The following is a 26,880-nucleotide window of genomic DNA, read 5'->3' on the forward strand; positions in this document are numbered from 1 at the left end:
TCTCTCTCTCTCTCTCTCTCTCTCTCTCTCTCTCTCTCTCTCGCTAACTTAAAGGGCACTCTTGTTCCCCTTGCTGCACAAATGGCATAATACATCAGAAGAATATTTTATGAAATTGTCAGAGAATAATGCAAGGAAAGTATGTTGTTGAAATGATAAGTTAATAATGCCAAGATAATTCTTTTCCTTCCTTCCCCCTCCCCAAAGGCTATTTTTGAATTAAAATAATGAGAATAATTATTTAGTTATAACACGTGCTGTACAAAGTAGTTTGTCAAGCCATATACACAAAATCTAATTTGCAGTGAGATATTTTCAGGCATAGTTAATCTAAAACAGAGATTATATAATTGCAGAAAGTACAATCTAAAGTGGGCAAAATTATACAGGCACTCAAGGATCTAATTTTCTCATAAGGTAAGATAAATTAAACTTGCATTCTCTCAGAGGAATAAGGCATATGGGGGCAAGGCGAGTTTTATGCCGCCTGAAGTTTTTGTTCTCTGTGAGGTCAAAGCATAACCTAAAAATGATGAAACAAATACTTAATGTATGTCTAGTGTGTGTGTGTGTGTGTAAACATATTTAATGTATTTAATCTAGAGAACTTTGGAACTTCTCCAAAGGCCACCACGGGTGGTCTCCTTGCACTCTTAAAGTTGCTTTGAGGCCAGTTGAACCAAACGTTCATTCTCATTACTGCATTCATCCCTAATACCTTGGTATTCTTTAGTCTTTTTCATGGAGAAGTTGAGAAGAAAGTCTCTTTCTGGCAGAAGAACTTACAGTCTCTAGTAGGTACTGGAAACAGCTGCAAGGAGATGAATTCACCATCTTTGATATACAGCAATTGACTATGTTGATAAAATAAAAATCATTGGCACTGAAAGATCAGTATTTACTTGGTGAGTAAGTTAAAACTTCCAGTGATTAAGCTGTTATACAGCAGATGGAACAGTAATGCTGAAAGAAATTCACCTGGTAACAAAACACAAGAAGTGATACAAGGAACACCACCAAGCTGAATCTGGCAGGAGAGCTATTGGCACTGTCTCTAATGAAGCAGTTGACTCTCTTGTTGACTCTCTCAGTCCACTGCTGCTGACCTGTTGCTTATTATCAAGACTTTTCCCCTCACAACCTTTAGTAAACCTGAAAGCCATTCCCAACACGGTAGGTAGAAATGTCAGTCTGGCAGAGCTCTTACTATAATACAAGGGGATGTCTCAACTTGATGGCATTCATTATGTTCACAAGATGACATCCTCCCATTTGGTCCATTTTCTTGCATTATCTGAAAAGTACTGAAATGTGACAACATTTGTAGCGTGTCTTCTAGCAGCTAAGCCTCCTAGTGCTGGTGCCCTGAAGTCCATAACAAGAAACAGACCAGCTGAGTCAGGAAACGAATACCGTATTTTTCGCTCTATGAGACGCACTTCCCCCCCCCCCCAAAAGTAAGGGGAAATGTCTGTGCATCTTATAGAGTGAATGTGTGTGTGCCCGACGCCCGGGACGCTGCCGGCCCACCTGCACCACATGGCACCACCTGGCCGGAACGCGCTCGGTGCATGCTGCTCCACCCCCCCCCCCCGGCACAGGTGAGAGCTGTGCTGCTCAGGGGGAGCGGTGCGGAGGAGGAGGAGCTTTAACCTGCCGGCCGCACGGAGAGATGGAGTGCTCACCCCCACCGCCCGGGAACTGCTCACCCCCTCCGCCTGGGAAGACCTGCCACTGCCGTGCCACCCAAAAGACCACCACCGGCATGCTGCTGGCCTGGCTGCACCACACCTGGCTGGCACGCGCTTGGCGCGCCCTGCTCCGCCACCCTCCTCCGGTGCAGGTGAGAGCTGTTAATCACAGGTCGGTGTGTGTTTTCAAATGGCAACCCGTCTTTTAATGAAGCCCATGGGGAAGTGATGGGGAATGTGCCTGTGATTATCAGGAAGCTTTCCATGGATCCCTCCTCTAAAACCTAGGTGCGTCTTATGGTCAGGTGTGTCTTATAGAGCGAAAAATATGGTACTTCTACATCTATCAAAATATGCTATCTCTCACTGAATGGGATTCCAGGGCATCAATACTCCAATGAATGACTAATTGAAAGCAGGGAAACGGACATGGCTAAAGCCAGAGAGCAAACAGAATGTGTTCAGAGGCTGCCAAGTAATGCTGCTGTTCCCACCCAGTCCCAGATGGTGGCGATCTGGCCATCCTAGAAAAAGGAAATGTTGATGGGGTAGGTATAGTGTGAGAGAAGCAACGGCACTATTATGTAATCTTCTTTTCTGAGAATGTACTGTTATGTGCCACTGTTGCATACCACACTGTTGGTATGCATATGGGTTGATAAATGCTTTTGAATAGTCAAGCAACTGATTCCAATAATATCTAATCAGTATAAGGTTATGAAAAATGATGGTAAGCAGTAATCATCTACACAGTCTATTTCATTACCTTATTTTCTAATCCCTTGGACAATCAGAAAGATGAATAAGGGGCTCCCAAATCAAATCAAGTCAGAACTTGCCATGGGAGTAAAAATGACATAACTAAGACTGCCATACTTCAGGAATGGTATAACAAGGCAAGACTCTCTGGAGAGGACAATAATGCTAGGGAAAGCCGAAGAAAGAAGAAGAAAAAGAAGCAGAAGAAGAAGCAGGGAGCACCAACTAGGAGATGGGTCTATTTCATAAAGGAAGCCACCACCTTGAGATCACAAGAGCTGAGCAGGACTATCAAGGACAGAAAGGTCACTATAACTCAGAGGTGACTTGATGGCCAAGTAACAACAAATTTAACACTTGATGTTGATGTAACAACAATTCTTTTTTAAAGAAACAACCATGTTCCTTATTAAAGTTCCTATTCCCAAATGCATGTGTGCACGCACACACAATATTTTCCACTGGACATTTTTACCCAACTGCACAAAATGTGTCCAACAGGACGTGTGATGCAGCCACCAAAACAGCAAATGCAATTTGAGGATGCATTAATAGATGTATCACTTCCAAATAGTAGAAGTAGTAGCTCCCCTACAGTCCTCACTGGTCAGATCCCACCTGGAATACTGTGTCCAGTTCTGGGCACCAAGATTTAAGAAAGATGCGGAAAAATGAGAAAGGGGCCAGAGGAGGGCGACAGAAATGATCCAGGGTTTTGAAACACTGCCCTATGAGGAGAGGCTGAGTGAAATGGGCATGTTCAGCTTTGAGAGGAGAAGACTGAGGGGGAGACATGATATCCCTCTACAAGTACCTCAAAGGCTGTCGCAAAGAAGAAGGTCAAGATCATTTCTTTCTGATATTAGAGTATAGGACATGGAAGAATCAATTCAAGCTGTGACAACCCAGATTCAGGCTAGGTATCAGGAAAAAGCTTCCTCACTGTCAGAGCAATAAGGCAGTGGAAACAGTTGCCTAGAAAGGGGATGGGCTGTCCCACACTAGAGACATTTAAAAGAAACTGGACAGCCATCTGAGTGGGATGGTGTACATTAGTGTCCTGCAATAGCAGGAGGTTGGACCAATGGTCTTATTGCCCCCTTCCAACTCTACTTCTATGATGAGAATATTCCTTCTCGCCAGCAACTGCTATGTAGGGCGGCTGTCTCACTCCATCCAGTAGCAAGGTCAACCCTGTGGCCTTCTGTGTCAAAAAGTACACTACATACCAAACACTGTTGACCTCCAGGATGCTCTTTTAAGCACTCAAGAGCATGGCCCATGCTCAGTCCAGGTAAGAAAGCCTATATCAAGCATTGCCCCCATACAGGAAGTTCACCTAATTTAAATCACTAATAAGCATTGCAATCTTTTTCCCCCTGTCCAAAGAGTTTGGAGGAGGAGATGGCTTTCATTGCCCAGAAATGTTTACTCTTCCTATGGTTCTTCCTGAGGTATAATGAATGGAAGCAGTATTTTATGACAAAATTCCTAAAATATCCTTAAATAGAGCATTGCAGCTCTGACACAGCAATGTATGAACCAAGCTACCAAGTGCAATAAAAAAGAGCCACTCGTATAAATTGTTTTAAAACTGGAGATGAGCAAGTATTTTGAGAAAAGAAATATGATGAGGGCAAGCCTGCTAAATCAACAGCAGCACTGTGCAGTAAATGCCAAACCAGGGAGCTTTTCAGAGATTTACTGCAAAATTTCAAGGTAGCTCAGTTTTTCTCTTTGAAGAAAATGAAATTATGACATGACACCATGCCAGATCTCATGACGTGCCAGGATAAAGATGTGATAAATTGACATTTATGGTGGGAAGCCAATGAATCTGTGCTCCTGGTATCCTTCAGGGTTGAAATGGCTTCATATAAGTTGTTTCCAAAGGACAATACAGCTGTAATGTTACTACCATACACCAAGCTGAAAATAGGACCAGACCTGAAAGTATTTTGAAGCAAAGATTATGAGTATGGCTCCCTACATATTTGCTCTGTCCAGAAAGCCTAATAATTTGCTTACTCAGTATCACTGTGTACTCCACCTCCAATGCCTTCACTTCCTAGTATAATGAAATGTGTGAGCTGACCTGCTTTTGTAACGTGTCCATTCCCCTCAGTGTGTCCCATCTGTGTGTGAAAAACCATACAAGCTTAGTCCTAGAAATGGAAAAGGAGCCAGACCCTTCATTTCTTGCCCTAGGCTCCAAAACATCCAAACAAGACCTTTACAATCCAGGTCTTTATTTTCATTTCACAGCTATCAAGTCAACGCAGCCTTAAAAGTCCTCTAGCAAGCTTCTGCTCATGTAACAAGCAAGTGTTGATCCCAAACTGGAAACTTCGCCCCAATCCTTCCCTTTCATTCACACTGTAGGCTGCACCCTCAGGGTGGCTCCCGCTGGTTAAGGGTCAGCTGGTGAGACCTACACAAGCCCACTAACTGGGTAGCTCTTCTCTCCCAGTACCTTATCATGGGGTCAGGGACTGGGGATGGTAAGGATTCCATTTCTGTCTCTCCCAAAACAGGTCTGCTCTCACAGCTGGCCTGGGAAACTGTGGGCAGTGGCCTTGTTGGAGCTTTAAAGGCTCCTATGCTCTTTGATCCTCCTATCACCACTTTGTCAGTGTTTTCTCCAGAATCCAACAACACAGCTCCTTGGAAAGTCAGCAAACAGTGAGTGCCTGGCCCACTCACTACAAGAGCAGGATAAATCCACCACCCATGCCACAAGACAGTGACTTCACTAAGTGGGAGTTCTTTTCATTTCTTGAACCCAATTTGTTGTTCTATCACATGCAGATTGACACATTCAAGGGCAGAAGGTTGAAGCCACTGGCCAATCTCTTACCTAAGTAGGCCTCAGGGCCCTTACCCTCCACTTTCTTAGCTGTTGCATGCATATAAGGGAAACCCAAAAACCCCAGGAATTTATTTAAACGAAATTGTGTATTTATTTTTTACTCCTTTAGACTTCAGTCACCTCCAAAGTACTCTCCATGTGATGCAATCCACCTATTGAGACTTCTTTTCACTGCTCAAAACAGGTTTTGGACTTTTGAGTTCTGATGCCTTTTAGTGCTTCTGCTGTTTTTTGTTTCACCTCTTCCACATCTGCAAAATGTTTCCTTTGAGGACTTCTTTCATTGGGGGAGAGGGGGAAATAGTCGCATGGGGGAAGATCAGGCGAATAGGGAGAGTAGGGCACAAGGGTCATGCTGCTTTTGGTCAAAAACTGTTGAACACTCAGCTGGACAAAATGCACCACCACACGTTGTCTGTGTAAATCAGCCATCATGAAATGGGCAAACGTGTTGAAAGAGTCTCAAGGGAAGCGGGAGGGGGAATACTGAAACACCGCTGTGTATTAGGGCATTGCTTTAAATGCATGCATTGCAGCTATGTAGTTTTCCTTTTCAATCTAAACACAGGGACCCTGAACTAGTATGGGGGTGAGGAAGGAGTTATTATCCATCTGTGATACCCTGAACATACTCTGCATTGGAAATGAAAAGCAGACATAGTTGCTAGAGTAATACCTATGTTGGCCCTCATTAGGAAAGGAAAGAAGGAAAGTGTTGGATAGTTTAGTACAGGGTTCCCAACATGCAGTACCTGCACCCCCAGGTGAGAAATGCCATTTTAGGGGGTGCAACAAAGAGGAAGGCTATGTTGCAAATTGGAGAATCAATCATTTTTTGTCAAAAATTATCCCAATAATAACATTGTTTATTTATTTTTTTGCATTTGGATTCAAGTCAAGACAAAACCTAGGAATCGCCTGAATCCACAGGCAGATTTGCAGATTACATTTTGACAAAATCATGCATGAGAAGCATGGACAAAGAAGTCATTGAATTTTATGTTCACAATTGGAATTGATTTTACCATTTACACTTTTTCTAATTGCTTGATATATATTTGAATCGTATGAGTTAAAAAATGTTTTTAGCTCAGTTTGTTCACCCACAGTACTGTATGTGATTCAGTTTGAGGCTCAGAAATTAGAAATTCGACTTCTACATCTTCAAATGGGATATCAAGTAAAATTGCACCATTTCAGTAGCTTTTCCTGAATTCCAACATATAAAAAATTGAATGAAGGTGCCATCTAGAATGATCATAGCTCACTAAGGGAAGCCCAAAGTGTTGGCATGTGAAGTTACCACTCATCAATATGGCTAACTGCAGTGTCTAAGCCTGCTGATGGTTATAATGAAACAGTACAAATTTCAGCTTGAAAGCCCAATTTAAAAGTACGTGTACAATACTTGGGCTCGGCCTGATAGAATCTTGATTGCTCTAGCCACCGCTAATTGAGCAACTTTTTGTACAAATTTCAATCACATTCTGTGATGGCCTAAATCAATTGAAGGAAAATAGAAAGAGTAAAAACACTTGGAGCCTCATTCAAAGCCTGTGATAGAAATGTGGACATGAAGTTCAGGTGATAAAACCCCCTAGCGGAACAAGGTCAAGAGAAGTTTTGGATAGTGACCAATTTTTCTTTAGCAATCTCTTTATAGTACAAAAAATGAAAGATCAAGTCCAAAATCTTTCTTACACATTTTACAAATGAAAAATGACTGAATAGAAAATGGCCTATTTGAGGTCACATTGTGCAGAAAATGGTATATTATGCCAATGACATCAATTCACAAAACAATAGTAATGAAAATCCTCCATAATGTTAGTATGATTGACTTCATCCTTTGGGCTTGTTTTAACATAAGCATATTTCTTCTGTATATGCATTAATGTTACTTGGTGAGTTACAGTATAATAAAGAGAAAAAATACATTTTCCCAGAGGCAGCTCATGAAGTGAGTCAATGCTAAAAATTGATAATATTGTCGAGATTATAGGCACATCAGAAAGAATTGAAAGCTTTACAATTTTCATTAACGAACTCATTAGAATATCCCAGTGTTACAGAGTAGCTCTTCACACATTTCAGTTCACTTTGATAATCTTGGCAGCTTTTTCAGGAGTCTTAAACATGGAAAATTCTAGAAGAATCTTCAGACAAAAATGGATAGAAGGGTGTAAACATTTGCTACAGTTATTGCTAGTTCAATGCTATTATCAACATAGATACTAATCATGCTTCCCCAGAAATACATTTTGCCATTCACTCTGAATCAGATTAGAAAGAGCTTTTATATGACATAGAGATGGTTCATAGAAATGAACAACTTGTCATTCCTTCAGAGTGAGCCGAATTAAAATTTTCTTACAAATGAAAGCATTATATTTCTCATGCACCATTTCCCACGCCTACTTGGCAAAGCTGGTGCAAGAATCTCCTTAATTCAATGAAGTTGATGTAAATGCAGATCTATTCTTTAAGGCTTGGATTTTAGTAGCACCCATTTTCCATAGCAGTAATTTAAATCTTTCAGGCAAAGAGGTGTTCCTGGAGTTCTTTCCTAGTCAGAGAATATGTAAATGTCCTATGCTGGCAAGGTAGTTTTACAAGGATTGCAGAAGTCCAATAATACGTGAGACAGACCAGCAAGCTCCCCAGGTCTGCCTCTCATATCTTTTTCCAGATCCACCAAGTTTCTGTCTGTCTATCCTATAACATTCTACAGATTTTTATCTGAGTCCCTTGTATATATGCATACATGGTAGCAATGCATATTCTGTTATACGGATTCCTTTGAAAACTGAGATATTGGGGGAAATGCTTTCATTTATTATTCTTGGGGCATCTAATTTCAAGCTATATTGGTTCAGAAAACCTGAGATAGCTATCTTTCTGTAAAAGTATTCTTTCCCTGTGAAAAAACCTTCACTGTCTACCTCACTCTCAGGCTGCTTTACACCTTCTTTTGCATTGATTTTGGGGTGTTTTAAAGCTTACCTTATCATTGTGAGGTGACCATGGGTGCTTTGTTGGGAAGGGAAGGGAAATCTACACACATATTTCCATCCCTTTGAAACCACCCCTGCTGCCCATGTTTCCTGCTCAAAAAAGCCTGATGAGAGAAGAGTTACCTCATGGCATCTTCCCTTCAGCTTTAACCAAAGTGTGGAGTGACAAGGAGGATGAGGACTGCTGGAAATATATAGAATAGTGCTGGAAATATATAGAACAGTGATATATAGAATATTCATCTGTACTCCTTTACCATCTTATAGCTAAAATAGGAAAACAACTGTGCTGCCCTTGAGAACTTCATTGATACGCTTTTCTCATCTGAACACTTTTTGAATAAGATGCATAAAAATAGATGAAACTATTAAATGCAGCATTAATAGCTATTAGAGTTTCTAATACAGTAGTCCCCTGAAATTCACGGGGGTTACATGAAAACCAATAACAGTGCAAAGATCTAAAATCACATTAAGACAACTGCTAATATTGAAGGACTAAAATGATCTCCACCTGGCACTAAAAAGACCATAGGGTAGGCACCAGATTAACCTTAGGAGGTGTGTGTGTCTGGGCGGTGGGGGGGGGGTTGTTCTATAGCTAGAGTAACTGAGAGCTTCAGCTGTGGGGTAGTATCAAAATGGAATGGAATGGAAAAAAATGAAATGGATTGAATGGATGCCACCACTGAAAAGGCCCTCGCTTAACTTCATCCATCAGGGACACCCAGAGACAGGCCTCTGAGGATGATCTTAGGGTATGGGAAAGTATACATTGAAGGACATGCTACATGGTCAGACAAGATCTGTACTTCTTTTCCTCCAAATACTCAGGGCATCACTGGGCTTTGCTACCAGTTCATAGACAACTTTCCCACTGGGGATATTTTCTCAGCTTGTAAACTCTTAAGCAGTATTTTTGTCAGGAAAATGAACTAACAATAGATTTAAGCTGAAAAACATTCTTCCATCATCTGCAAAGCCTTGTTTTATAGTCTGAACAGTAGAAGAATGTTCGAGCAAAGTAATGCTCCAGTTGTGTTCCGTTCTTAGCACTTAGAAGCTAACCAAATTTCAGCACAATTTAAATTTTGCCAAGCATCCTCTGATCTCGTCGGGAATTTAGCTTGTTTTTGAGCTAATTGCCCCCCACTCTAAGCCTCCACAGCAAGCCTTTCCCTTCTTTCCTTTTTTTTCTTAAGGGAGTAGAAATGGACTGGGAAGCAACAGATGGTGCATGATGCCTTCTCCTGGACTCAGTACTCATTTTCTCAAGACAAGCTGCCTGAACTGCAATGAGAAAAGAGCCAACCTTTCGAAAACTCTGACAAGAAGAAGCAACACCTGGTGCTAGGAAAAAATCTGAAACTTTCACCTGGGAAAGGTCCCTACCCTTGCCCTTTTTCCTGGGCACTTCTTAAAGGAAGATTGCTGCCTTTTCTTTGCTTTAGGGAAGACATTCATCCCAGTGAGAACTAGCAAGGTATGGAGGTGAGAGTGTTGGACTGGGTCCATGGAAGATCTGGAATCTAGTCCCCACTCAACCATGACATTCATGGGTGACCTGGGGCCAGTCATTCATTCTTGGACTTAGCTCACAGGGTTGTTGTCAGGATAAAATGGAAGAGGATGATGTAAACCTCCTTGGGAACTTTACAAGAGGACAAGAAGATGGAATATAAATGCCATGAAAAAGTAATAGTAGTAGGGACAGCAGTCATTATTCCAACCCTCAACCTCATCTTAGGCCTATTTGTAAACCTGCACACTGGTCCACCTTTTGTAAAGAATGGGGGAAAGCTTCTGCCTGAGAGGTGTGCATTGGACGGCATGAAGATGGAGTCAGGGGAACACATGGATTTTAGAGTCAGGGGAACACATGGATTTTATGTTGACTGGAAGTTCTCTGTGCAGCTGGATGTGCTGCACATCAAACAGATGTGAGTTGGGAAGCATGGTGGGGGTCAGCAGCATCGTGATGGGCAAGGCTAGCCCCCAGGGCCCTTGTGGACCACATTCTTGTACAACAAAGAGCCCAGCATGAGTTGGCATATGAAAGAAAGCAGCAACCAGCACGTTACTCATGCAAATTTGGCAGCCTTTTTGCTGTTTTCCTAGATCTCCACAATATAGGAAAATCTATATTTACTCCTCCTCCTCCTCCTCCTCAGTGAAGAGAATTAAATGTTGTAATCAGCAATTTGAATAAAAGGGATGTTTTGCACCAGCCTAAATAGGACAGAAATTGTTCAGGATGAAAATGATTGCCTGGCTATGTTCTCTGGCTGGCAGCCCCTGTAAACACCCTGCTAGATGAGTCATAACAAGACAATGATAGATGCAATTAACAGGTTATAGATTAGTTTAGTTAGCCAGAAGAATTGTTTGCTGCAGTACTGTGACTTGGGGAAGGGCTGGGAGGATGTTGCAAGTCACACACACACACACACACACACACACACACAGAGAGAGAGAGAGAGAGAGAGAGAGAGAGAGAGAGGAGTCAGAACCTCTAGCGTGGGTACCAGAATGACATTATGTTTCTAAAGTCTCCGTGGAGAGTCTAATGTTATTGCTGCTGGTGTCTTAAAAGAAAGTGTTGTGAACACAGAAGATTTATTGTTTTCCTATCCACTTCTCCCACTGTGAGTACAATCGGTAGATATTAGATTAGACCTCTTCAAAGAAATATTTATTTTTTAGATTAAAAGTTTTTCAGATAAAAACAAAAATGTGCTAGAATTGTTTTAAAGAATAATCTAGTTAGCGGCACCCACATAAAACAGATTTACTGTGGATATGTGGCTTTGCATCAAATATTCTGGGCCAGTCCAGATGTAGCAATTGGATCATCCCTAGCCAAGTTTAAGAGATCAGGAGTAGGAGAACATGAGACCAGGATTGGTGGAGGAGGGGCAGCTTTACCCTTCCAAGCTCCCACTCCTAATGTAATGTCCTTTTCTTATGATTAAGCATTATAAACATGAGCACGGATGCATAACCTTTTCTCTAAGATCTAAAACAAACTGGACAAATTTAGGGAAAATGGGGAAGAAGACCCCATGTTATCAGATTTGATTATAGCAACAATTTTGGTTCTGACTTTTGCTGATGTTCTGTAGAACTTTTGTTGTTATTATCTCATTGGAATAGTTATTGTTGTTCAATTATATGCATTTCAGTGTCATTTGCCCCCATGGGAGGGCTTCTGCCCTAAAAGATGTCCTATAGATAGAAATTATTCCATTGCCTATTCTTGGTAGTTTTACTGTAGCTCAGAGATACCTGAGCATTTTTATGTGTGCTGTCTCCAAGTCCTTTAATCACCATTTCTACTGAGTAGGTCCATTCACCTGTCTAGTCCAGTTAGGTCAACATTGACTGGCAGGGTTCTTCCAGGGATTCAAGCAAGAACCTTTCCTAGCCCTACAGCTTTTTACATGCAAAGCAGGTTCTGCCACTGAAGTCACAGTCCCTTCTTTCCTTAATGTCTTCTTTATTATTTTTGTCATCCATCCACTCATGGTTACCTTCACTATAACTGGTTTTGCATTATAGAATACTGTACCCAAAAATAAAATTATTATGGCTTTGTTATTGTTGCTATCACAGTGGTGCAGAAACTCTTGAAGACAGAGATTGGTGTGACATTTGTTGAGTTCATATTTTCTTGCATCAACATACAGTTTGCACTTTCCGGAACACAGATCTGAACACAATCTGTGGTTAAAATCCATACATTTACCAGTTGCAGAGCACTTCACTTTCACATGCACACACACTAATCCATTTGACAGCATGGGCACAATTGAAATTGTGTAGAAAAAAAATGTGTCCATTTCTAAAATGTGCACAAATATACTTTGGTCAATGAATGGAGAAAGCTGAGAACCTCAATGAGATTGGCTCATTCTTACCTGTGGATCTTTGTCAGCTGACTTAAAAATAACTAACTGGTTGTTAATCAAATGTTGGTGTACTAGAGATTCTACAACAGTGATATTCCCACAGACAGGTGGACCTTTAAATGTTGTTAATGCAACTCTTCACCTTTTAGTGAAATTGTGTGTAGAAATTAATCCTAAAGGAAATTAATTTGCTTGTAGATCTTGATGTTTTTCAGGGCTTATATGTGACCAAGTTAATTATCTCAAAATTTCTTTTTTATCTTCTGTATGTTTCCCCCTTATTTTTTAGAAGTCTATTCAGAAAGAAATAACAACAAAGAAGAATTCAAGCCTGAATTTGCTGCATTATAATGATTTGAGCAGTACCATTTTTATTTTTGCCAGTAAGGAGATTTTTGCTATAGGAAGGCAATCTTATTATTTATTTGTTTAAAACATTTGCATGCCGCCTATTGTGACACAGCACCTCTGGGCATCTCACAATCATAAGATAAAAAACACAATCCAAAACTAATTACAACAGTTAAAAATACAATATGAATAAAATACAGATAAAAATGCAAACAGAGGCTATGGTATATCCAAAAAGAATGTAGGCTATTTTAGATATTCTCTCCCAAGACCTCTCTCAATAACACTTTCCCAGTAGTGCCTCCCATAATGGACACTATTATGGCTCCAGGAAGGGGAACTCAATAATAGGTTCTTCCTATCTCCACCTCTCTGCCATACCCAAAGCAGGAAGAACTTCAGAGCATTCTAGTGGGTGGAGAGGTGAGAGAACAAGGATTCTATCGTCTTTCTGGCATCCATCCCACCCACCACTAGTAAGCTACTAAGTGGCCTTACATGTGAGCAGGTGGACCCCATCTTTCATCTGCTCAGCTTAGCTCTATTGGGAATGCAGTTTCTCCCCCACCCCTAAGTTTAGCCCCTGCTCAGTGCAGGATGTATCTACAGCATCTCTGACTTGAGTCTGATGAAAATACCTTGAATAAAGGAGGGTCCATCACCATTCTAGACAGTTTGTTCCACTATTGAACATTTCTTACTGATGCCAGGTTTCCCCCAATGTTTAGAGGAAATATCTTTCCTTGAATTTCCATCCCTTGGTCTCAGCCTGCCCCCTGGAACAAGAGACAACAAGCCTACTCCAACTTTTGAATTCCTTTCCTTCAAAGTGCCTTCTTCCACTGAGTATGCACAGAAGCCCTTTTCTGTAAGTATAATATGATCACCTGTGAAATATGCCTTCTCTTACCATTTAAACAAACACACCAAATGCTTTATAGGGGAATGTATTTCAAAGGAATCAATTATTTTTAAATTTACATTTAATATTTGTTTAATAAAATGCCCCAAAGCTAAGTGGATCTTTGATTTTATGTTCTCTTGATTTAATCACTGCTTCAATCAGATAACCTTCATAAAGTGTTTAACAGTTAGTAGAATAAATATTATAACAATGTTCTTTATGAGGCTGAATTAATTTTTATTTGGTGCCCCTATAAACCTTATCTTGACTCTGTGCCCAAAACATAATGAGGTAAAATATCAATACGATGCAATATAAATGAACAGTCCATTATGTTTTAATATCCTTTTAAAAGCATAACAGCTTTAACACTACTTTATGGATCTGTGGGGACTGCTGACACATATACAAGCAAACTTAATTCCCGATGTTGTTTAAAAGTCAGATTATGTGTTTCCATATTTTTTAATCTAGTAGCTGAAGAGTACAAAAGTGTCAATAAGTTATTCATTTATTTTTGTTATTTATGTGCCCTTGCCCTATTTTTTCTTTTTCTTTTTTCACTAATCCAATACTAAGTCAAAGATAAATTCTCAATCACTTTGAACTGAAGCGCTCAGAAATATCCCTTTGCTGCATCACTGCATTTAAGGCTCTCATCTAAAACTCCACATGTACTATGGAAATATATGAATGGGCTTCCCCTTACACTACAGTATTGGATGTACCTTTTCGTGCCTGTCAGAAATATATGTGCAAAGGTAGGAAGAAGGTCCAATAGCTGAAGAGCAGGGTTTCATTCCTCAGTGAATAGCACAGTGATCTTCTCTACCTCTGAATATGTTGCATATATCTTGTAGATTAGCAAATGAATGCACTTGTAAGTATTTTATTTGCTCTGGTGCAGAATATGTTGATTGATAGATGTAGAATAGAATAGAATAGAATAGAATAGAATAGAATAGAATAGAATAGAAAGATAGATGGATAAGATGACAGAAAGACAAATACAGTGTCTTTATTCGTTTCATGGAAATTTGCACTGCTGTCTATGAAACATTTTTCAAACTCTCATGATTATTCCCACATTCCCCAGCTCAGCCCTTGCAACACACCAAAGTCTTCCCATTACTGTGCATAAGAAATGGGTATATTCAGAGATCCTAATGAAACAGCCCAGAAAATAAGGAGTGTGTGAGCGGTCTGGCCTTCTGTAGCAACAGAAAATGTGAGCTGCTGCTTTATCTCTGTGGCTTCTCTGTCAATCTTCTAGCAAATGTTTCTGGAGCTAGGGATGTTGAATGCCTTGATTTCATTTACATCCTGCCTTTTCACACAAAAATGGCAAGCAAGGCAGCTAACATTAATAAAACACAGATTAAAACAGCATCTAAATTAAAGCTTCACATACAATGAATTTAAAATACAAAAACAGAACAATAAAAGAAATAAACCGCATGCAACCATTAAAATCCCTTTCAACAACAGAAGCAGGCTTATTTCTATCACTGTATGGACCACTTCTTTCCAGTTGTGAACTTGCTGGATATTGAATTTTCAAAGTGTAGATCTGTTTAAAAAAAATAAATGTAATGATGGACCATCCATAAACAATACACTTAAGAGATGCCTCTATCCCCATTTGGCAGGGTCATGCCCCCTCCCCCCGCATCTCTCCCTATGTCTTTCCCCATGGTAGATCTCCTTACGCAGTCATGAGATGTTCTTGTATGCCTCATTCTTTGTCTGTGTCTCTACTAAAGACTTCTAAATGAAGCCCCAAACTCATTGTCTGGCTTTTTCTGTATGCCTGCACAATGATGATGCCATGGTGCTGCCATGAGATAAACCTTCTTGGCTGTGATGCTCCATCTCTGGAATGACTTTCCTCAGAGAGGCTCTCCTAGCTTACCTGCTCAGTGTCGGCTGAAGTCCCTGGCACCTGGCTTAGGTCTTTTTGTTGCTGTTTTAATATGTTTATTTAACCTCGTTGGATCTGGTTTTAATATTTACCATTGATGTTTTCTGCCAACTGGTTATTAGTTGCCCTACAAATTCTTTGCGATTGAAGAATGAGATGCAAATGTTTGTTTTGTTTTATGATGTTTCAGTCAAATATAGGCATTTTGGTTACTGCCTTCACAAAGCAAAATAGAAAAAAAATGAAAGGATTTAGCCCAAGTCCCCGCTACCCCCAACACACATTATAATTTTATTCCCTCAAAAATATTGCAAGTTTCTGTAGTCAAAATATGGTGGCAAAAGTTGAGACAGCAATTTAGGCATATTCCTAATTAAATGTATTACTAAATAAATAAAATCTGATATGTGTAAGGCCACTGCAGTACTTTCTCATAAATTAGAGTATTTTATCTTGGCATAAAGCAAAGATCCAAAGAGCTCCTTGATACATTCAAGCAATTCTGTCCAAAGCCTTGCTAGCCCTGAGAAACTCTCTATTAGTCCCTTTGAATCCTAGACAGTAACCTTTAGCCAGTTCCACAACAAAATATATGCAATCTGAAGGAGGGGCAAGGAGAAGTACATAAGACTTTTTATGCCCTGAAATTTACCTCAGTTTTCTAAACTACGGCCCTCCACCTGACATTCATGTTTGATGACAACACCACCAAAATGAATGTGATGTACTTGGTCACTTTTTTCGAGCTACATAATGCTGTCTACTTTCTTTGATGGAAAAGCAGCATATCAAACTTACAGCAAGAAAGTGCTTTGCCATCATTTTTCATTAACACGATGTATACAGACCCTGTTTCCACCATTCTTTTGAATAAGGATATGAAAGATATGTTCACCTGTTCTTCACTACATTTCAGTGGTCATATTAATGGAAGAGTTGAACCCATCCAGTGACTCCATATTGGTTGATTGAGTGATTGGATTGATAGCCTGTTTTTTTTCTTATGAGCACAAAGCAGTTTACATCATTCTCCTCCTGCTGCTCTCAATTTATCCCCACAACAGCAGCCCTGAAAGGTAGGTTTGGCTGAGAGTCTGTGACTGGCCCAAAGTCAACAAGCTGGCTCCATGCCTGAGCAGGGACTGAAATCCAGGTTACCCGAGTCCCAGTCTCATGCTCTTAACCACTGCACCTCACAGATGGCATAAGGTCAAAAAGGAATGAACTATACACATTTGGATCCAGAGCAGCACCACTGAAATTGGTGGGACTCACATTAGTCATGATTATAAGTCCCACTGTTTTTAGTTAGCCTACTTGAAGTATAAAAAAGCCAGACTTGCATTTACAAGAGCTGAGCAGGGCTGATAAGGACAGGACATTTTCAAGGGTGTTCTTTCATAGTGTCACCATAAATTGGCAATGACTTGGGGGCATGTGAGGACAACAACAAATTGGAATTACGTCTAAATCTAGACCCAACTTGTATTTTAAAAAGAAGTGGGAGGAAGGGGAACTATATTTTCAATCTGATGCAAGCAAAGCCCAAAATATAAAATACTTGATCAAACATGTATTGTGAGCCACCAAATTTTGAGAAAAAAAAATGGAAAAGTTCAGATCAAAATAATTTAGTAAAACTCATATAATCAATCAACAAGCATGTAAACATAGATATTTACATCTTTAGCAATTGTAACAAAATAAGTATTTTTATTCTGTACAAAATTATATTTGTCACACATATACCCCATGTTCTTCAAAAGAACCCAAGGGGACATGCCTGATCCAGCTTGTTTCCATTGTATTAACTCACAATAACCATGTGAGGTGGGTTAGACTAAGTATCTAAAATCTGGGTCTCCTGAGCCGTCTGGCAGTCTAACTGCTACCTTATTCTGCTTGTCAAATTTTAGAAGAATATCTTAAAAGAATATGATGCATTGAATTTCAGTGAGCATGGGAGATGTTTGATGTCCATTTAGTTTCTCCCTCTATTTTTCTAAGGATGTGGTTGATGTATGAGAAATTGTACAGCACATTACAAAGAGGATTTCTGAAAAACTGAGATCTCTGTCCTCAGTCTTTCTCCTCAATGCTGCCTGTGACATACTGACTTTAGAAATGATTCATTTGTAAGCCCCATTGGGAACGGCGTGAAATGAAAGCTCTTAGTTGCCACTGTGTTCCTTCAGAAGTAGAAGGTTCTGCCAGCTTGATCCATACCTCTTCCCATTACCTGGGTCCAACATCTATTATTTAACTGAGAGAGAACAACTATTTTGGAGAATCAGGGTCCTCCAGCCCTGTATTATCTACAGTGATTGGTTGTTTCCCTCTACAGCCTCAGACAGAAATATTTCCTGATGCATTTTTAATAGAGATGAACCAGAGGTGTTTCCTTTTGCATGCAAAATACATGCTCTACCATCAAGCTAAAGGCATTCTCTGGAATACATCCTGTGGCCAGTTCCATGTGTAAGAGTTGGCTCCATGTGAGGGCCACAATGCTAGCAGCACTAGTGTTGTTTCCAGAATCAGGCCCATCTACAAGCACAGTGCCACAAGGTCTATAATTGGTAGATGTAGGGCGAATCCTATCCTATACTCTGCCATGTTTACAACAACCAAAGTGGAATTATATATAACGGTGCTTGTGGTCTAATCAAGATTCAGATATTCAGCACTACTGAGAATCAAAGTGGTCTGTGCAACATCTCTGGACCTTCTATTTCCACAAACTGTTTAAAGTGACACAGGGAAATCATGCTGATAGCTCATCCTTTTAATATTAAATGAGAGTGGTAATCACTTTGGAAAACAAATGGTGATGCAGTGGGACACAGTATGTGAAATTAAAGGCATAATTACACCTCAAGGGCACTTAATGGAACCTGAAATGTAACAGAGTGTGTGCCTGGGTTCTAAAGACATGATTAATATGGATCTCAAAAAGAGATCTTATTAAAGTAGATTTTATCATTGAAAAGGCATTAAAGGAGGATAGGAAAGAGAGTGCAAACAACTTAATACAATTTAGAAAGCTGTTCATTTCATTTAAAAAAAATAAAAAACTGTAATGTAGATTTGTTTGATGTTAACTTATAATAAGATTAATCTGCCCAGTGCCAACAATTCAAAATATTAAAAAAAACACAAAACTCCCCCTAAGGGTATGTTTAGCCACCACTGAAGATTCGCTTTGGCAATAATGTTAGCCCCTCGATTAAGGAAACAGCTGCAGGAGTGTCAGACAGTCTTTTCAGCATTCCTTGCTCCATATCATTGAAGGGAGAACAGACTTCTCTAGTCCTAAAGATTCCTCTGTTATCAGATTGAAATGTTTTCAAGGTCTATTCTCCCTTTTAAGCTATCATCCACAATAGGTTATATATCTAGTGGTACACAAACATATCTACTTTCCAGAAAGTGAGTCTGCAATACCAATCTGCTTGTAGCAAATATAGATTTTGCTTTCTTCTTTCCAGTCCCAAAATATAAATGAATAAAGAAACAAACATCCACATGTACCCCACAGAGTTTGCTGTTTGTTGACTCAGTAAATTTCCTGATAATCTCTTTAAGCCATTGTACAAATTCCTTTAAGCTTACAATGATCAGGTTTAATTTCGTTTATATTTATTTTGATTGAGCTAATACCATGCAATCAGGAAGAAAGACATAATTGCTGTTGAACCAACAGCAATGATGGAAACTATACATCAAGATGATCTCATCACACATTTCTTTCCATTAAGTTTACCAATTAATACAAATAGTTCAAAACTGAATTCTTACAGTTAAATTCATTCTATTACAAGATGGACCACACTGGAAAGCTGAAAAAAGAACGTGTACACAAAAGATACATACAGAAAGCCATTTATATCATCCTCAGATTCTGTCATGTGCCATTTTAAAAGTTCCAAATTGCTCTATGAATTATTCTGAAAGTGTTCATCAGCTATATTGTGTGGCTCATCTGATTGCTGATTAGCATGCTAACTATGCTGTTTATTTTACCCAAGGTTTCTGTGGGTGTGATTCTACAATTAAGACAAACGGATTGCATAGAACATAATCACAGAGGGCCCCTACCTCCCATCTGAAAGCTGAAGACGATCTCTGTACCACAGAGCAATCTGCTGCTAAGGCCACCTGAAGATGTTCCTCTCTATTGTATATAGCATGGGGCTCAGTCTTGGGGGCATCTGAGTTATTGAACTGCATGGCTCCAAGCAGATGTGCCATGTGTGCCACATGCTGGTGGGTTGATGTGTCTACCCACAGTCTGAAAGATGACTGTTCCTGCAGCTTGCTCAGTAGGTCGACGTTCTCCTTTCCTTTCTCTGAGCAGAGTCCAAGCAGACTCAGGGAAAATGGGGGTTGGAACTTCTGCCTCTTGCTTCTCTCACGGCTACTTTCATCCCAGAGCCAGTCTTGCAATTCACCCATCACTTCCCCCATCAGGAGCTGCCCTCTACTGTAGACCCTGCTGCTGTAGCCTTCCCTAGCAGACCCTCTCTCTCTGCAGCTGTCTCCTAATAGGCTAAGCTGGACTAAATCTTCCTGGACTAAGTTATCCTGTTGACAGATCTTCATTCTTTCTGTCTTGTGCCATGTAGAAATCTCCCCATGGGGCTAACTGAGACTTCAGCTACCAGGACACCATGAACATATTTAAGAAAGCTTGCTAAGCAAATAGTTCATTTCCTGTTTGTTTAATGTCATCATTCAGCTTAATCATTCAGTTTATACAAATATTTAGCTGAAAATTCCTTCTGCTTTTTGCTGGCTAGGCTCATGCCACTGCTGTGCCACATAGTCTGGATTCCTGCTCATCCAAGAAGTCTGGTGTTGATAAATTTGCACTTAGAAAAGTGGTTTAAGCTGCAACCTAATATGCCATATTACATGTAGAATTGCTCACACCCTGCCCTCGGAGCCAGTACTCTCATTAAGAGACTGGTAAATGCAAGAAAGGGCAGATCTGTGTATCTCATTCTCTGCCTCACATCCCATTCATTCATCCGATAAAGCCTCGGAATGAATCAGTTATGGGCTCTGTGCAACAGATCAGATGAATAAAGGAAAATTGGAGACAGTAAATGTATCCCATGGCACTTGTTCACAATGGTGGTCTTTTGACGGAGGAATGTTTTACATAATATCAGTGGTGAAGGTGAGACAGGCAAGGGAAATCATGAAAAGTCCAATGAACAAAATGGCAGAAGAAGGTAAAACATCGGCAGTGTTTTGATCTAATTGTTTTGATTTGATTGTTTTGCAGTGCTTTCTTTGATTCAGGATTTAGTTCTAAATGGACAAGCAGTATATTGCTGGTGGTATAATGATACTTGTTTTAGTCATTGATTGATTGATTCATTCATTATATGCCACTTTCTCCCATTACGGAAGTCGAGGTGACTACATGAGGTGGCCAGATGTTCTCGCCTCCAAGCTCAGGTCAGGTTCAACATGCTGGATGGTTCATGTGCCTTCAGACCATACTCTGATAATGATAGGCAGATGGAGGTTATACAGTGTGTGTTAGTTTCTCTGAGGGGTGAGAAAAATGGGTCACTGGGAGAGGAAGGATGGGACTGGGGAGAGTGAGTCATCATAGTGAACAACAGTTTGTCAAGTTGGAAGAACAGTTTTTAGGGATGCTTATCTTTAGGTATGCTAAAGATATGACATTGCATAATTATGTATAATGTACAACAGCCATTCTAGGCCTTCCTGGAAATAGACGATTTTCCCATTTTTCCATTCTACACTTTAAAAAACCCTTTTAAAATATATAAACCAATGAACAGCTTCAGGACCAATTTATAGAAAGGGGAATTCTGTGTTGATTGAAATCGGTGTCATTCAATGCATACATTCATAACAGTTGACAGGTTTGTTCTCAGATAATGGCACCTGCATTATTCATCCTTGTATGAAGGGAGTCTGCACACATTTCAGAAGTATTAGATGGCGAGAGCTCTAAAACAAAAAACATTTTGAAATGTTGTAGTGGTTTATTGCTTGTATGCATCATTTCTATACCTTTGACAAGGCTGTTACTTCATCACCTCTCAGATTTTCACAGTTTACTTTGCCTTAATGATGTAGCAACTGCTTATTCTGATTAAAAAGTGAACTTGTCACACAGGTGAACATCAAAAGCAATTCTAACTGTTCAAAATGTGTGTTTGAAGAATCTTTCTTTTTCTGAAATTAGTCTGAGTACTTCCACAGAGAACATATCCACAACACACACACACATATATACAAAAATGTTTAGTCGGAAATAGTTCTAATTGGAAGCAAACTGTTTAATTTATGTAAGTAGCAAAAGAGAGATTTATGTCTACTTTTTATCCATAATTACTGGATACATATCATTTGGTATGTATTTATCATACCAAACAGCAATAACTAGCAGTAACAGATCTTGGTCTTTCAGCAACAGAAGCAATGACATCTATTTCATGTCACAACATCACATTTGTTGATGCCACCATACCACACCTCGATCAGTTCCCCAACAAAAAAAGAAGGAACACTATATACAGCTGTTCCCCTTTCCTCTCACTTTCCCCACTGGTGACCAATTCTGGAGTCTGCACTTCTTGCACCTTTGATTTAAGCAATCAAAAGGCTGTCCCAGACTTACTGAATGATTGTGCCTGTGTGTGTGATTTTTCCCATCAGGAATTGCATATGTCAAGCCCTTAACATGAACATGGGTGGAACTGTACATTTCAGGAAACAGGAGTGGAATACCTGAGATATGTGGGGCACAGACCTTTCAGCAAGGTTTCTTCTTCTTTTTCTTGTGAGTATATTCAGAACAAACTTACAGAAATTGTATTGTTTGTTTGGGTTTTCCCTGCAGTTACTTTACTTTATTTTAAAATGCTTCCTAATAACTGCAGCAAGATTATTAATATTGTCAGCAAGGCAACAAAACAGCTTTCTCACCAAACAAAAAGGGTTGCCAGTATCAGTGAAAAGACCTGTTTGATAGTTGGTAGCAGTAATTGTCGTGCAGCATGTAAATCAGTGAGACAGTCAGGAATTAAGGTAATAATCTTTAGACTACATGTTAAAAAAAATGAATTAAGTGCTCACAGGCAGAGGGGCGGAGTGGTTTTGAGAATTTTAGTTCAACACATTTAGAGAGCGCCAACTCAGGAAAGGCTAATGCATAGAGATAATTTTGATTGAGATGTTCTTTGTTTCTTTTTTGATGTTTGATATTTTATGTATTTTGCATTGTGATCCTGAATGCTGTTTTGAAATATGTTTGAAATAAATGGACACAAACAGGCTGCTCCTATTCAAGCTCTCAAGGCTAAATGCCTGCAGTTAATATCCACTTTCTTATATGAATCATTGCACAGGCTGAGTTGTACATTCTTATTCGAATCATTGTAAATGTATCCTTTGAGACAGGAAGATGTGTTTAGGTTTTCCTGCAGAACAAATATTGTTGAAGCCTGCTCTGCAGTGGCACGAGTCTACTTTGTTTTGCTTAATTCTCGGGATACAGATTACAGAACTGCTTTGCCACTTCCTCTAATGAGAAAGAAAACTTTCCTCCTGTGCCAGGACAATAGGGGAGCTATTAAACGTGAAGGCAAACTACATTTCCTGTGGCATAATTTTAATAATTAACAAACAAATGCTGCTTCTATAACTCAGTTAATTTACTCTGGTTTACAGTTGCACAGAAGATTTGCTAACAAAGAGTAAATAATTAACTACCAAAAAGAGAAAAAAGGAAGAGACAGAGAGTACACATTCCAATACTTGCATACTCTGAGAAATGGCTTATGGTGCCAGGATGACAGCACTTCAGGGTTTTTTTTTCCTTCCTTTTTTTTGCAGAAAGGAGTTCTTATCTCTTAATACTAAAAATAATTATTGTGGTATGATTTGTATATATAGTCATATTATAATTCAGAACTACGTAAGACTCTATAGGCAACTGCCATCTACCTTCCGTAGGTATATTCTCAAGAACAGAAGGCAATATCCAGTCAAGCAAAATATTGCAATTCTGTAGAGAAGGGTTATTCATATGTTACTGTTGAAGGGAGCAACTTTCTACCATATACGAAACAAAATAATATTTCAAGATAATTAATCTTATATTTTTCTCAGCAGGTGGGGTAACTAAAGGCTCCAATCTACCAAGCAGCTGAGCAAGCTTTTGTTTCCCATGCGACCCCCAGAAAGGCATGAGATGCTAAGAAGTGGTGCTGAAGAAGGCTGCAGTTGTCGGCCAAAACTCTGGGGCTTTGCAACTAGCCTGCATTTTATTTATGTGGATGGGTGTTTGTCCATACTAAAAACCCCAACCACTTGACAATAATAAAACCACTGCACAGTAAAATAACATATAAAAATGAAAACAAGCAATGGAGGAACCACCAGCCAGCTAAAAGCATTGACCATCAATAGCTCAGAAGGTTGGGAAATGATCAAGTCGAAAGACGAAAGAACTACTGGAACAAGATGACCTTCCCATAAGAACAAAAATCATCCAAGATGGATATGGATAGGAATCCACTAGAAGGGATTTCCATAGCCTGTGATCACCCCACTGAAGTCCTCTTCTGCTCCCATGCTAGATATATTTATTTCATTCTTAGTTAAGTCATCACCTAAATTTTTATAAATGCACTTCAGATGTTGGTAGGAAATAGAGGAGAACTTTTCCTGAAAATGCTTGGGCATTTTTCTATCAGAGAACTGGGGGTTCTCTACTCAGGAAACCTGGTTCATTGCTCTTTGAATGCATTATTAGTAGTATTGTGGTTGTTGTCATTGTTGTTTCTATACCACCAATAGCCCAAGCTCAACTTAAGTATTTATGTATTTGCACCCCACTTTTCTACCAAGAACAGCTCTCAAGTCAGCTTTCAAGCACAAATTAACCAATTTAGGACTGGGAAATGGCCTGTGCCGTAATTCCATTCTGTACATCTCCTCCAAAGAATCCTCAGAGAATCCCTCACTGGCATCTTGGAACTCGGAACTACTGGTTATTCACTGATGCTATTCTAAAAAATACTAAAAGGAAACATAATCTCTGACCAATGTTCAACTCTGTCACTGTGCCAATAAAGTGAAGCATTTTGTAAAAGAAAATCTGTACGTGCACACAAATTAGCTTGATCTATTGATGGGAAAACAATTGTATCTTGACAATGTATTATTAACATCAGCCCTTGGTGACCCAAATCTTCAAAAACATGCATATAATGTCAACAAGATTATCTAAATATCTGCTTTCAATGCAAAGCTGAGAAATGTAAAAATGTCTGTGGGATTGGAGAACTAAAGCAAATATTCTGGAAACTTTTTAGACTGAACTCAGCAAAACAAACTCGCCTTTAAGTTGATCCATGGAGTCCAATCTCCTAAACTGAAAATTCTGAATCTTTTTATGGTTTAATAAATTATTTAAATATTTAATATTTAAATATTTAATAACAATTCCAAAGGTGGTGGGTTTAATAATTTCTAGATGATTTTGCTTTTAAGGTGGATTAGCTCTAGGATTATCAGTTTGGAATTGTTGAAAAAATATACTTAGAAGACTACTGCAAAGTGATTTGACAAGTTAGACCTACAGCAAAGTGTTGCAAGTATTAATGCTTAGAAATCTAGCTACTCAATTCCATCCTCCCCCCAAGTTCTTCTCCCTATTCCAAACAGTCAGCATTCTGCCCACTGAACACAGTTCTTATTGGGCTATTTTTTCCCTAAACAATGTTTTGTCCTGCATATCTTAGGAACCTACAAGTCTGCTGCTACCTCCTCATGGATAGCCAAAAGCACTCACAGCCTGAACCTCAGAAGGAGGGAAGGACAGGCATTGTATGGATTGTTGATTTCAATGTTACACAAAGATAGAATACATTTGATTAGAAGGAGGAATAAATATGTACCTATTTACAGTGAACAGGTAACACTTGCAAACAAATCTGGAGTTTACCACTTGAACTGTGAGGCTTATCCTGATCTCATATTAGGGGATCAAACTTTAGTAAACTTGACATCTGCAAAAGAAAATCCAAGTGAAAGCTACCAGATTTTGACTCGGGAATTATTGGATATAACAGAGTTTATTTAGGTCACCTTAGTAATTAAGGATTTGAAATCAGAATATTATAATGTTCCAAATCATAATAAATAAAAGGTTAAAGTAACTGTTGTGGCATGTTCCCCCCTTCTTCTCCATGCTTCCATTCCTTTTCAGTATTCAGTTGGTCTTCCTGCACTCACATCCTCACACCCAGGGATGTATTGACTGGGAAGTCCAGCTAGTGTGAGCTCAAGTGGGGAGGGGAGGGGAGGAGAAGAAAAATGTCCTCTGAAAAATGTTGCTTCTGTTCTAGTTGCTATTCTTCAAGGTCCAGCACCTTTCCTGGGCTCTTTCAATTGTTGCATCTCTGACAGTCACTAGTATAGATGCTGATAAAACTGTTCCTTCTTGGGCCTATGGGGGATTGGCAGTGCTCTAGGGAAGGGTTGGAGCTATGCCATACCTCAATATCCTAAAGGTTTTCTTCCCCCATGGAAATGGCTTCCATTTTTCTCCCTCATTCTTAGGTCATTTCATAATTTATGTTGAGTTGAGGGCAGCGGGTCAGTCATCCTACCAATCCACTGAGTTGACCAAGGGTGTTGCCTGTGTTTTTATTTCCTAGGATGCATCTTTCCATAATGCTGCTGCCTATATGATGGCGATTTCTTACATTGCTACCACCAGTAGCCAAAGCTCTCTGGACATTTTAGAAAAGATTAAAAGATTAAAAATACAATATGAAACATAATAGAAAACCATTTCCAAGACCATTTAAAATCTCAACAGTAAGAACCTTGGGAGTTGTGAAAGACCTGGTCACATGCTGTCAAATGCCTGAGCATAGACAGGGTCATAATCTAGTGGTGAAAGAATGACCATTTTGCTGTGGGGCAGATGTCAGCATATGAAGGTGTTTTGCTCACTGGAGTAGCTATGTATGAATTCTGGGCTGAGGTTGAGAGTCTCAGTTGATGGGACAGAAGCATAGGTGCAGTGTCCACATCTGTGCCTGCCATGACTTGTGTTCCTTCTAATGTTATTACATTTTCTAGCCATGGTTACAAGTGCTCATTTATTACATGTCCCTTTAGGCATATTATACTTATCTACAACAAAGATGTTGTTTATTCCTGAACCATTATGTTTAAAATCGGAGCAGTAAAAATACTCCATTTTATTCCTTTTTTCATGATGGTGCTAAGATTTAAGTGAGGATAAAGACAAAATATTCTGGCTTTTCTACATGAGACATGCTTTGCAACATCCTATTCATGATTGTTTATCATTTATTTAAACTGTTACACTTCTGTTGGAGAGGGTTTTTTTAAGCAGGGAAAGTGAGGTCTATAATTGTAAAATCGGAAGAAGATACA

The 26,880-nt window shown here is 39.5% G+C and overlaps 1 long non-coding RNA gene across 3 annotated transcripts in view; it reads left to right on the plus strand.

Annotated features, from left to right (window-relative positions):
- LOC123031638 overlaps positions 1-24,846 on the plus strand; it is a 29,226-nt gene extending 4,380 nt beyond the window's left edge. The window contains exons 2-4 of one of the 3 annotated variants that reach the window (XR_006416343.1): positions 9,536-9,816; positions 22,120-22,243; positions 23,578-24,846. This is a non-coding gene — a long non-coding RNA (uncharacterized LOC123031638). Of the gene's footprint in view, positions 1-9,535; positions 9,817-12,439; positions 13,461-22,119; positions 22,244-23,577 lie in introns of those variants that run through there. The other 2 variants (XR_006416345.1, XR_006416344.1) reach the window with 2 other exon arrangements.
- Positions 24,847-26,880: the final 2,034 nt, after the last annotated feature.

Source organism: Varanus komodoensis, unplaced genomic scaffold (genome assembly GCF_004798865.1).
Source record: "Varanus komodoensis strain SLA01 unplaced genomic scaffold, ASM479886v1 scaffold5, whole genome shotgun sequence".
In the NCBI taxonomy this organism is placed as follows: Eukaryota; Metazoa; Chordata; class Lepidosauria; order Squamata; family Varanidae; genus Varanus; species Varanus komodoensis.